We start from the raw sequence: 11,410 nt of genomic DNA, 5'->3' as shown, positions 1-11,410 counted from the left end.
ACCGGTCAGGAATAAACTCAGAAACTCGGGACTAGATCCATGACTTCTTTTTCCACCTTTATCAACTTGTCACAATATCCCATCATATATATATATATATATATATATATATATATATATATATACATATATATATATACTATAATAAATTAGTAGCCTCTGTCTGTCTGTATGTTTGTTTGTTTGTTCACGAACTCCTCCTAGAGTTTTGGAGATAGTCCCCCAGAACCATATATATTCTGATACCTTATCACACCGGGTACTTGGATAACTATATTTCATAAACAAATATTTTGGTTAGGGCGAAAGGATAAATTTAGGTGGTTTATGGTGCGGTAACACGCCACTACTGTAGTGTTCCCTTAAGTCGCGTAGCGTTTTTGTGACATAAGAATTAATCTAATTAAACAAACCATTTTATGTGTCTATAAATGTTATTTATATTTATGAAATTAACGTTGCTACAAACCATTATATATTTTGTAAGAAGAAAGCATGTAGATGTGAAATGATTTTATAGTTTTACAAAATTTTGAAATATTGTTTATTTTTATTTAATTTTACTGCTGGTGGAAATTATTTACAAACTCCTCCTATTTTTTTTGCAAATAAACTCCGCATAACTATGTATATTCTGAAGATAAATAAACGCGATACATTTCTTCACCTTTTAACTATAGACATTCATTGTCAATCCACACACTTACATGCACATACACACGCACGCATAAGGATGTGTACATATGATATTTGTGTTTGTGTATGCATATATTTTCAATCTAGGGTTTCCCAACCTGGGAGGGGGCACACCTGGAAGTGGAATGTTTAAAGCTATATTTCATATAAAATATTTTGTTATGGTCAAGGGTTAAAGTTTGGTGGGATATGGTTAGGTTAGGGATATTTCACGAAATCGCAGCAACGCTCTGGTAATTTGTCTATTATATGTATATATATATATATATATATATATATATATATATATATATTTATATATATATGTATATATATATATATATATATATATATATATACATGTGTGTGTGTGTGTGTGTGAGTGTGTGTGTCTGTGTGTGTGAGTGTGTGTGTCTCTGTGTGGGTGTGTGTGTCTCTCTGTGTGTGTGTGTGTGTCTCTGTGTGTGTGTGTGTGTGTGTGTGTGTGTGTGTGTGTGTGTGTGTGTGTGTGTGTGTGTGTGTGTGTGTGTGTGCGTTTGTGTGTGAGTATGTATATATATACATATGTATATATATGCACATATGTATAATTATACATATTTACTATAATAGAGTAGTAGCCTCTTTCTGTCTGTCTATTTGTTTGTTTGTTTGCTTGTTTGTTCACGAAGTCCTCCTAGGGTTTGGTGATAGACCCCCAAAACAATAGATATTCTTATACCCTATCACTCCAGGTACTTGGATAACTATATTTTATTTAGAAAAAAAATCGGTTAGGGTGAATGGTTAAATTTAGGTGGTTTATGGTGCGGTAAGCCATTGTATGTGTCTATAAATTTTATTTATAATTGTGAAATTAATGTTGCCACAAATAATGATAAAATTTGTGAGAAGAAAGCATGTAAATGTAAAAGAATTGTATAATTTTTTCAAATATTGAAATATTGGTTATTTCTATTTAATTTTACTGCGGGTGGAAATGATTCACAAACTCCTCCTATGTTTTTGCAATAAACCCCATATAACCATATATGCGCAAATCTCACAAGTCACACGTGAATGACAAAAATTAGCAGAGTCCACTAGGAAAAGGAAAAACACACGGAGTCCGAGCGGTTTCGTGATTTATTTACATTATCAAGAAGTACAGAAAAATGAAAAAAATGGAGATACAGAGTAAAAATAGGACAAGAGAGACATTTACCCTCCTCTCCGAAGCCTGAAAGCTCAGGTTGGGTCGCTCGGCGAGGTCATGGAAACAGATCATTATTACATTATCTTTTAGAATATGTACTATGAACAAAACTGATTATCTAGAAAAAATGAAAGAAATTCTCATAGACACCGAGACATATTGTGAGCTTAATAAAAATCCATTGGACTTGGTGAACAGCTCTTTTAATAAGAAAATTAAGAGTATATATAAGAAAGACGACAATTTGATTAGGAAATTTATGTCCATTTCACCAAATTTACCTAATATGTATGGATTAATCAAAGTACACAAAGAAAACAACCCTGTTAGACCAATTATAAGTTCAATAGGATCAGCAGCATACAAACTGTCCAAATGGTTGGTGACTCTATTGAACTCAATTGTAGGAAAAACATCAAAAGCAAATGTCAAAAACAATATTGATCTTATTGATAAATTGAATAGACTTGAGAGAGATTATGATTTTAAAATGATCAGCTATGACGTTACTTCGTTATTCACCCGAGTTTCAATTGATGACCTGCTTTAATTTCTAACGGAAGAATTACCACACCACAATCTTTCTTATGATACTAAAACCATTATTGACCCTATTGGGATATGTATCAAAGACTGTAAATTTTAGTTTAATGGAAAATTTTATAAACAGAAATTTGGGATGGCGATGGGAAATCCCCTATCAGCCGTTCTGAGCAACATCTACATGGAATTTTTTGAGACCAAGCTTTTAGCAAACATATTTCCCAAGGAGATCAAATGGTTTCGGTATGTCGACGACATTCGCTGTATTTGGCCTAACAATGAAAATGTTGATACCTTTGTAACTAAATTAAATCAATTGGTTCCTTCTATAAAATTCACTATAGAAATTGAAAAAAGATTCATGCATTTATTTCTTAGATCGTAACATTCACAGATGCAATAAGAAATTTAAATATAGTATTCACCGAAAACCAACCAATATCAACGCGTATATACATTACTATTCAGCCCACCATAATAGAATTAAACAGTCAGCATTTTCTTCCATGTTCCTTTGTGGCCTGCGCATCTGCAGTCCAGAATTTGTGGATGACGAAATTTAAAAAAATTATGACATCGGAACACAGTTGAGATATCCCAAATTCTTTTTGGACAAATGTTTTAAAAAAAGCAAATAGGATATTCTATAAAGACGAACCAAAACAAAAGTTTGAGATAAAGAATTTACTTGTACTTCCTTTTAATGAAAATCTTATAGAGATTTCCAATATACTTAAAAACTTCAATGTAAATGTAGCTTTTAATAACAATACAACTCTCAAAAATCTTCTCATAAAGAATTCCCCTGCTAATTCTACAGGCTGTGCATATGAAATACCTTGTAGTATATGTGACAAATATTATGTAGGTCAAACAGGAAAAGAATTAGAGGTTAGGATTAAACAGCATAAAAAAGGGCCAAGAATCTAGTGCACTTTTTAAACATATTTGTGAATTTGACAAACCTATTGACCGGATTTTTTTTATTTATTTATACAATGTAAGAATATAACAGAAAGAAATATCATAGAGTCAGGAATTATCAAATACAATTATGACCAACTCATTAATAATAGTTTAGGATTATATAAATTAGATCCATATATTGTCAGTAATATAAATAGTACATATTTTAAAAGTTAATGTAATAATGATCTGTTTCCATGACCTCGACGAGTGACCCAACCTGAGCTTTCAGGTTTCGGAAAGGAGAGTAAATGTCTCTCTTGTCCTATTTATACTCTGTATCTCCATTTTTTCTCATTTTTCTGTACTTCTTAATAATGTGAATATACCACGAAAGCGCTCGGACTCTGTGTGTTTTTTCTTTTCCTAGTGGACTCTGCATATAACCATATATATTCTGTAGATAAATAAATGAGATACATTTCTTCACCTTTTAGCTATTGACATTCGATGTCCATCCACACACTTACATGTACATACACACGCACGAAAAAGATATTAGTGTTTGTGTATGCAAGTATTCTCAAACTAAGGTTTCTCAACCTTCGGGGGAGGGGGAGCACATCATATTTTGGTTAAGGTTAACGTTTTAAGTTAGCTGGGTTATGGCTAGGCTAGGGATTATTCACGATCTCGCAGGAACGCGCGAGTAATTTGGCTATATATATATATAAATATATATATGTATATATATATATATATACATATATATATATATATATATGTAGATATACATACATACATACATATATATGTATGTATACACGCACACATACACACGTCGGTCGAAGTGACAGCGAAGTTTGGAACTCCAAGAAAAATTCAAGTTTCGTCGATCTCAACGACGAGGGAGAACCTTTGTTGTATTAGTAGGGAAGGGGAAAGCTCGTGGTGTAGTGGGAAGGTGAAAAAATGAGAAAGGGTTGGATTACTGATAAAAATGGAAGGAAATGAGGAAGGGGACGAACGGGCCCGGGACAATAGAAGGGGTGTCAATAAAAGGAGTGCAGAACACACAGACGAGGTAGAACAGGGGAGCAGAGGTGTCAAAAGCAGAAATATAGATAATAGCAGCTCAATTGAAAGATAAGATACCTGTTTTTATGGATTTAAAGAGGGAAGAGATGACAACCTCCCCGTTTAGAAAATCTAGAGGAGAAACGAAAAAAAAAAAAAAAACGAAGCATGGGAGGTTAGGTTCAACCAATTAACACTAGTTACCCAAAGAGTTTATAAACTCGAAGAACTAAAGAAGGAGAATCAAAACCTATCTAAAGAAATAGAAAAATTGATTTTTTTTTTAAAGAAGTAAAAGATGAGAATGAGGAATTAAAGAATAATAATAAAGAGAATAAAGAGTCCATAGCAAAACAAGCATAGGGTTGGAGAATGGTTCAAGAAAACAACAAAATTGTATTTAGAGATATAGTGACACAACCGATAAAAGAACAAACTAAGGGCACAGGTATTAAAGTGATGAGTGAGAAGAAGAATATAGTAAGAGACTTAGTGGATAAAAAGAAATGTACAATTATATTAAGGATGGAAGAGAAGCATAATTCAAATAGGACCACAGGAGTAAAAGAGGAGAAGGAAAAGATAAACAAAATACTAGAATAAGTTCAAGAGGATAGACAAGAAACAGGAAAAGAAATTGAAGAAATATATAGTATAAGGAATACAATACAGATATGACCAGACAAATTAAGATCAAATTCAGGTCACAAACGACAGCAGAGAATGTCTTAGCAAAAACAGTGAAACTAGCAGACAGTGATCAATATAAACAGGTATAGGTAAAAAGAGAAATGAATAAAGAGGAAAGAGAGGAGGAGTAAACAAAAAGACTAGAAGCTAAGAAAAAAAAACGAGAAACGAACAGTCAGAAAAAGATAAATTCTATTGGAGAGTAGTGGATATGAAAATGAGGAAATGGTTCATAGCAGAGAAAAACGGAAAGGAAACAGAAAACACGATGGAAGTAGCAGAAAATTAACAGTGTCTTTCATGAACATAGATGGCTTAATAACAGGCTTAAACGAACTGAATGATTACCTGAAAGAAAAATAAACCGGGCATAATGGGAATTGTAGTCAGAAAAAGAGAAATTCTATTGGAGAGTAGTGGATATGAAAGTGAGGAAATGGTTCATAGCAGAGAAAAACGGAAAGGAAACAGAAAACACGATGGAAGTAGCAGAAAATTAAAAGTGTCTTTCATGAACATAGATGGCTTAATAACAGGCTTAAACGAACTGAATGATTACCTGAAAGAAAAATAAACCGGACATAATGGGAATTGTAGAGACAAAATTGAAAGGTCCACTACCACCCAACAGTGTCGGACATGGTGCATATGATTATTGGATTAGAAACAGAGAGGTAAAACAAGGGGGTGGAATTATGTTCCTGACTAAGAAGGATATAAATATAAGGAATGTCACATATGGAAATAATAGAGTGGAGATGATTATGATGGAAGTGGAGGACAGGGATGGGAAGAGCAGAAAGCTTGTTGTAAATTATGTGCCTCCTAAAACGGCTTCGCGGGAAGAGAGAGAACACAGCAATATGTTAGAAGACACAAGGATAACACTAAATAAGATAATGGAAGGTGAAGGAAGAATAATTATAATGGGTGACTTTAATTGTAAGGAAATCTGCTGGGAAGAGATGATAGTAAAGGGTGGAGACGACCCATGGGGAAATATACGACTTGATATAATTATAGAACATACAATGACGCAATAGATACAAGAAAATCAGGAAAAACCATCGAGACTGGATCTAATAATCACATCAGAACCCGAGATAGTGGACATGATTGAATATAAGACGCCAATAAGTAAAAGTGACCACATATTGGTTGAACTGAAACTAAATGAGGAAAAATACATACAAAAACGAGCAATATAGAAATGGAAGATTCATGTATGGATTTTTTTTTTTTTATAAAATAAGAGATTTCATTCAAAAACAGACTGAGAAAAGATACTGTAGAAGAGAAATAGAATATTTTTACAAAAATTTATAAAGGAGTGGGAAAATATGTTCCAAGACAAAAACAAGAAAAAGGATATGTAAAGTGCTGGTACAACAAAAGCTGTAAGGGGTTAAAAGACAAAAGGGATAAAGCTTGGATAAAATGGAAAAAATACAAAAGACCTGACAACTGGAAAATATATACTAACTATAGAAATGAATATGTACAAGTGCGCAGAGAAAAAAAGAGAAAATACGAGAATGATGTCATAGAAAAATTTAAAGATCACGAAAACTGTTTACAGATTTGTAAACAACAAACTGAAAAACAAACAAGTATTAGAGAAACTACGACAAGGAGGAGTTGAATACACAGAGGATATAGAAATGGCAGAATTTATGATTACATTTTAAATCGGTGTTTACGAGGGAGAACATACAACCGAGAGATATCGATTGGGAGGAGAAAGTCCACGCTATGAAAGAGATAGACTTAACAAGGAATGAAATAATGAATCACTTGAGTAACCTCGATGTCAGAAAATGGCATGGACCAGATAAAATGGCAAATTGGATTTTGAGAGAATGCAGGAATGAACTAACAGACAAAATACATAGCCTAATAATCAGTTCATTGAAAGAAGGAAAAGTTCCACAAGATTGGAAAAGAGCAAATGTAGTACCAATATATAAAGGGGGAACAATGAAGACTCTACTAACTATAGATCGGTCTCTCTTACATGTATGATAGCTAAAATTTGTGAAAGAGTTATCAAAATTAGATGGGTAAGGCATTTGAAAAAAAAAAACGTACTAAATCTAAGGCAATTTACATTTTGACAAGGACGATCATGCGTCACAAACTTAATGTGTTTCTATTCAAGGCTAATAGATGTAATACAAGAAAGAGATGGATGGGCTGATTGTGCATTTCTATACCTGAAAAAAGCTTTTGATAAGGTGCCACATAAGAAATTACTAACGAAATTAGAAACTGCAGGAGGGATACAGGGCAAACTGCTGAAGTGGATGGAAGACTTCTTGCATGAAAGAAAAATGAGAGTGGTGATAAGAGACAAACACTCATATTGGGATGAAGTGATAAGTGGAGTTCAACAAAGAACAGTTCTGGCCCCAATAATGTTATATATATATATATATATATATATATATATATATATATATATATATATATATATTTATATATTATATTAATAAAGGAATTGAAAGTTATATGAGCTTCTTAGCGGACGATACAAATTTGTCGAAAAAAGTGAACTCTGAAGAAGATTGTGATTCGCTACAGAATGATCTCAACAAAGTATTGGAATGGAGTAGGAAGTGGGAGATGGAATTCAATATTAAGAAGTGTAGTATAATGGAATTTGGTGGAAGCAAAAAAAAAATAGTGGGATCATATAAATTGGGAGAGGAAGAAATAAAAAAGTAGAAAATGAGAAGGACTTTGGAGTCATTATTATAAATAATATGTCACCTGAGAAACATATAGACAAGATTTTTGGAGAAACTTATAATTTAATAAGAACAATCAAAGAGGTATTTACATACCTGGACGAAGAAATGGTGAAGAAAATACTAATCACTTTGATAAGACCAAGATTAGAATATGCAGCGACGACTTGGTCATCAAATACAAAAAAAAAAAAAAAAAAAAAAGTATAACAAAACTTGAAAGAATACAAAGAGCAATTACGAAACTGGAACCAACACTTTCGGAACTATCGTATGAATAGAGACTAGCAAAACTGGAACTACAGACATTAGAACAAAGAAGAGAGAGAGGAGATTTGATAACTATTTATTGAGTCATGAAAGGTATAGAAACTATTGATAGAGAGGATCTAATAAAATGGGATAGGAGAGATACAAGAGGACATGGAAAGAAAATCAAGAAGGACAGTTATAGAAGAGACCTGAAAAAGAACAGCTTTCCCCACAGGGTGATAGATGTTTGAAACAAGTTAGATGAGAAAGTGGTGTGTGCAAAAACAATACACGAATTTAAAAGCAGTCTAGACATAACGAGATATGAAGACGGGACACTACGAGCATAGCTCCCCTTACCGTATAATACAATTAGGTAAACACACACACACACACACACACACACACACACACACACACACACACACACACACACACACACACACACACACACACACACACACACACACACACACACACACACACACACACACACACACACACGTCGGTCAAAGGTGCAGCGAAGTTCGGATTCCGGAGATATCCAAGAATTTCAAGGATCACAACAACAAGGAAGGAAATAGGGAAACAAATAGAAGAAATGAATAGGCTCGGGAAATATAATACAGATAAGACGAGACCAATTAAGGTTAAATTCAGGTCATAAACGACAGCAGAAAATATCTTAGCAAAAACAGGGATACTAGCAAACAGTGAACAATATAAAAAGGTATGGATATAAAGAGAAATGAATAAAGAGGAAAGAGAGGAGGAGTAAACAAAAAGACTAGAAGCTAAGGAAAAATCGAGAAAAGAACAGAGGCAGAAAAAGAGAAATTCTATTGGAGAGTAGTGAATATGAAAGTGAGGAAATGGTTCATAGCAGAGAAAAACAGAAGGGAAAGGGAAAAGACAATGGAAGTAACAGAAAATTAAAAGTATCTTACAGAAATATAGATTGCTTAACAACAGGCTTGAACAAACTGAATGATTATCTGAAGGAAAAAGAAGCGGACATAATAGGAATTGCAGGGACAAAATTGAAAGGTCCACTACCACCCAACAGTGTCGGACATGGTGCATATAACTATTGGATTAGAAACAGAGAGATAAAACAAGGCGGTGGAATCATGTTCCTGACTATGAAGGGTGTAAATGTGAAGAATGTCACATATGGAAAGAATAGAGTGGAGACGATTGTGATGGAAGTAGAGGACAAGGATGGGAAGAGCAGGAATTTTGTAGTAATTTATGTGCCTCCTAAAACGGCCTCGTGGGAAGAGAGAGAAGACAGAAGTATGTTAGAAGACACAAGGATAACACTAAATAAGATATTGGAAGATGGAGGAAGAAATGTCAAAATAGGTGACTTTAATTGATAAGAAATCTTCTGAGAAGAGATGACACTAAAGGGTAGAGACGATCTATGGGGAAATGTAGTGTTTGATATGATTATAGAATATACAATGACGCAATGGATTCAAGAGAATACTAGGTATAGAAATGAGGAAAGAACCATCGAGACTGGACCTAATAATCACATCATAACTTGAAATAGTGGACAGGATTGAATATAAGACACCACTATGTAAAAGTGACCACATATTGGTTGAACTGGAGTTGAATGAGGAAAAATACATAAAAAATGAACAATATAGAAAGGGAAGACTGACGTATATATATATATATATATATATATATATATATATAAATTAAGAGAATTCTTTCAAAGAGCAAACTGGGAAAGAATACAGAAGGAGGAAACAACAGTAGAAGAGAAACGGAATACTTGACAAAAAATGAAGAAGAAGGAGTGGAAAAGTATGCCCCAAGATAAAAGCAAGAAAAAGAATTTGTAAAGTGCTGGTACAACAGAAGATGTAGGGAGTTAAAGGACAAAAGAGATAAAACTTGGATATAATAGAAAAAAAGACAAAAGACCTGAAAAATAAATAATATATACTAGTTATAGAAATGAGTATGTTCAAGTGTGCAGAGAATAAAAGAGAAAATATGAAAAAGATGTCATAGAAAATGTAAAGATCAACCAATACTATTTTACAGATATGTAAACAGCAAACTGAACAAACAAACAAGAATTAAGAGAACCTACGGCAAGGCGGAGTTGAATACGCAGAGGAAATAGAAATGGCAGAAATTATGAACAAGCACTTTAAATCAGAGTTTACAAGGGAGAACATACAACCTAAAGATATAGAATGGGAGGAGAAAGGCCACCATATGAAAGAGATAGAAGTAACAAAGAATGAAATAATGAAAACATGAGTAATCTCGATGTCAGAAAATTGCATGGATCAGATGAAATAGCAAACTGGATTTTGAGAGAATGCAGGAATGAACTAACAGACAAAATACATAGCCTAATAGACAGTTCATTTGTATACGTTATGTAGGGCGTGGGCGAACCGCCGCTGCCGCCAGTGTATACGTTAAGGAGCACCGCTGGGCACCAGTGTATACGTTGGATATGGTTGAGTATGGGGTAAGACGGCTGTAACCGTTGTGGTATGGTTGAGTAACCGTTAAATATGGTGTGGGTGCGGCCACTAGCTGCCACCAGTGTATACGTTATGGAGCAGCGCTGGGCACCAGTGTATACGTTATGTAGGGCGTGGGCGAACCGCCGCTACCGCCAGTGTATACGTTATGTAGGGCGTGGGCGAACCGCTGCTGCCGCCAGTGTATACGTTATATACGTGGTTGTGGCCACCGCGAGCCACCAGTGTAACCGTTATGGTAGGTTATATGGTTACGTAGGGAAGTCTTAATGCGGCGAGATAGACTCCAAAGCGGGAGTTTTCTTTGTTTATTCAAACAAGAGATTCAGGTTAAACTACAAATCGAATGGCCCTTTGGGCTAAATACAATAAGTGCCAGGCCTTGACCTAGGGCACAATAGCTCTGACCTCCGGCCGGTAGGTTCGTGACCTACCCAGCCTCTGGCGGTAGGTTCTTCACCTACCCCAGCTCTGGCTACGTGACATGGGTGTTAAACATTTTATAGGAGTGTTAGTGGTTTCAAGCAAGGGTGTTAGTCTTGTTATTCATTGCATGGGGTCTGTTCTATGTAAGAGGGTCAGTCCTACAATTGGTGGATATTGTTTGGTATATTATATATATATGTTAGTTTATGCTTAATATACTAGGGCAGTTATAATAAAAGGATTTATGATAGGTTAGTCTGGTGACACTAGGCATCTATATCTTGTTTGTCTTATATTGTGCTGCGTTAGGTGTATGTCGTGGGAAACGCAAGGTAAGCAAGAGGAAGTCTCGCTCTGTTGCAAGCATGTGGATCACGTGC

The sequence above is a fragment of the Oratosquilla oratoria genome, chromosome 38 (genome assembly GCF_046742065.1).
Source record: "Oratosquilla oratoria isolate Oo_2021 chromosome 38, ASM4674206v1, whole genome shotgun sequence".
In the NCBI taxonomy this organism is placed as follows: Eukaryota; Metazoa; Arthropoda; class Malacostraca; order Stomatopoda; family Squillidae; genus Oratosquilla; species Oratosquilla oratoria.
The sequence above is the reverse complement of the archived record's forward strand: the minus strand, read 5'-3'. Positions refer to the sequence as shown.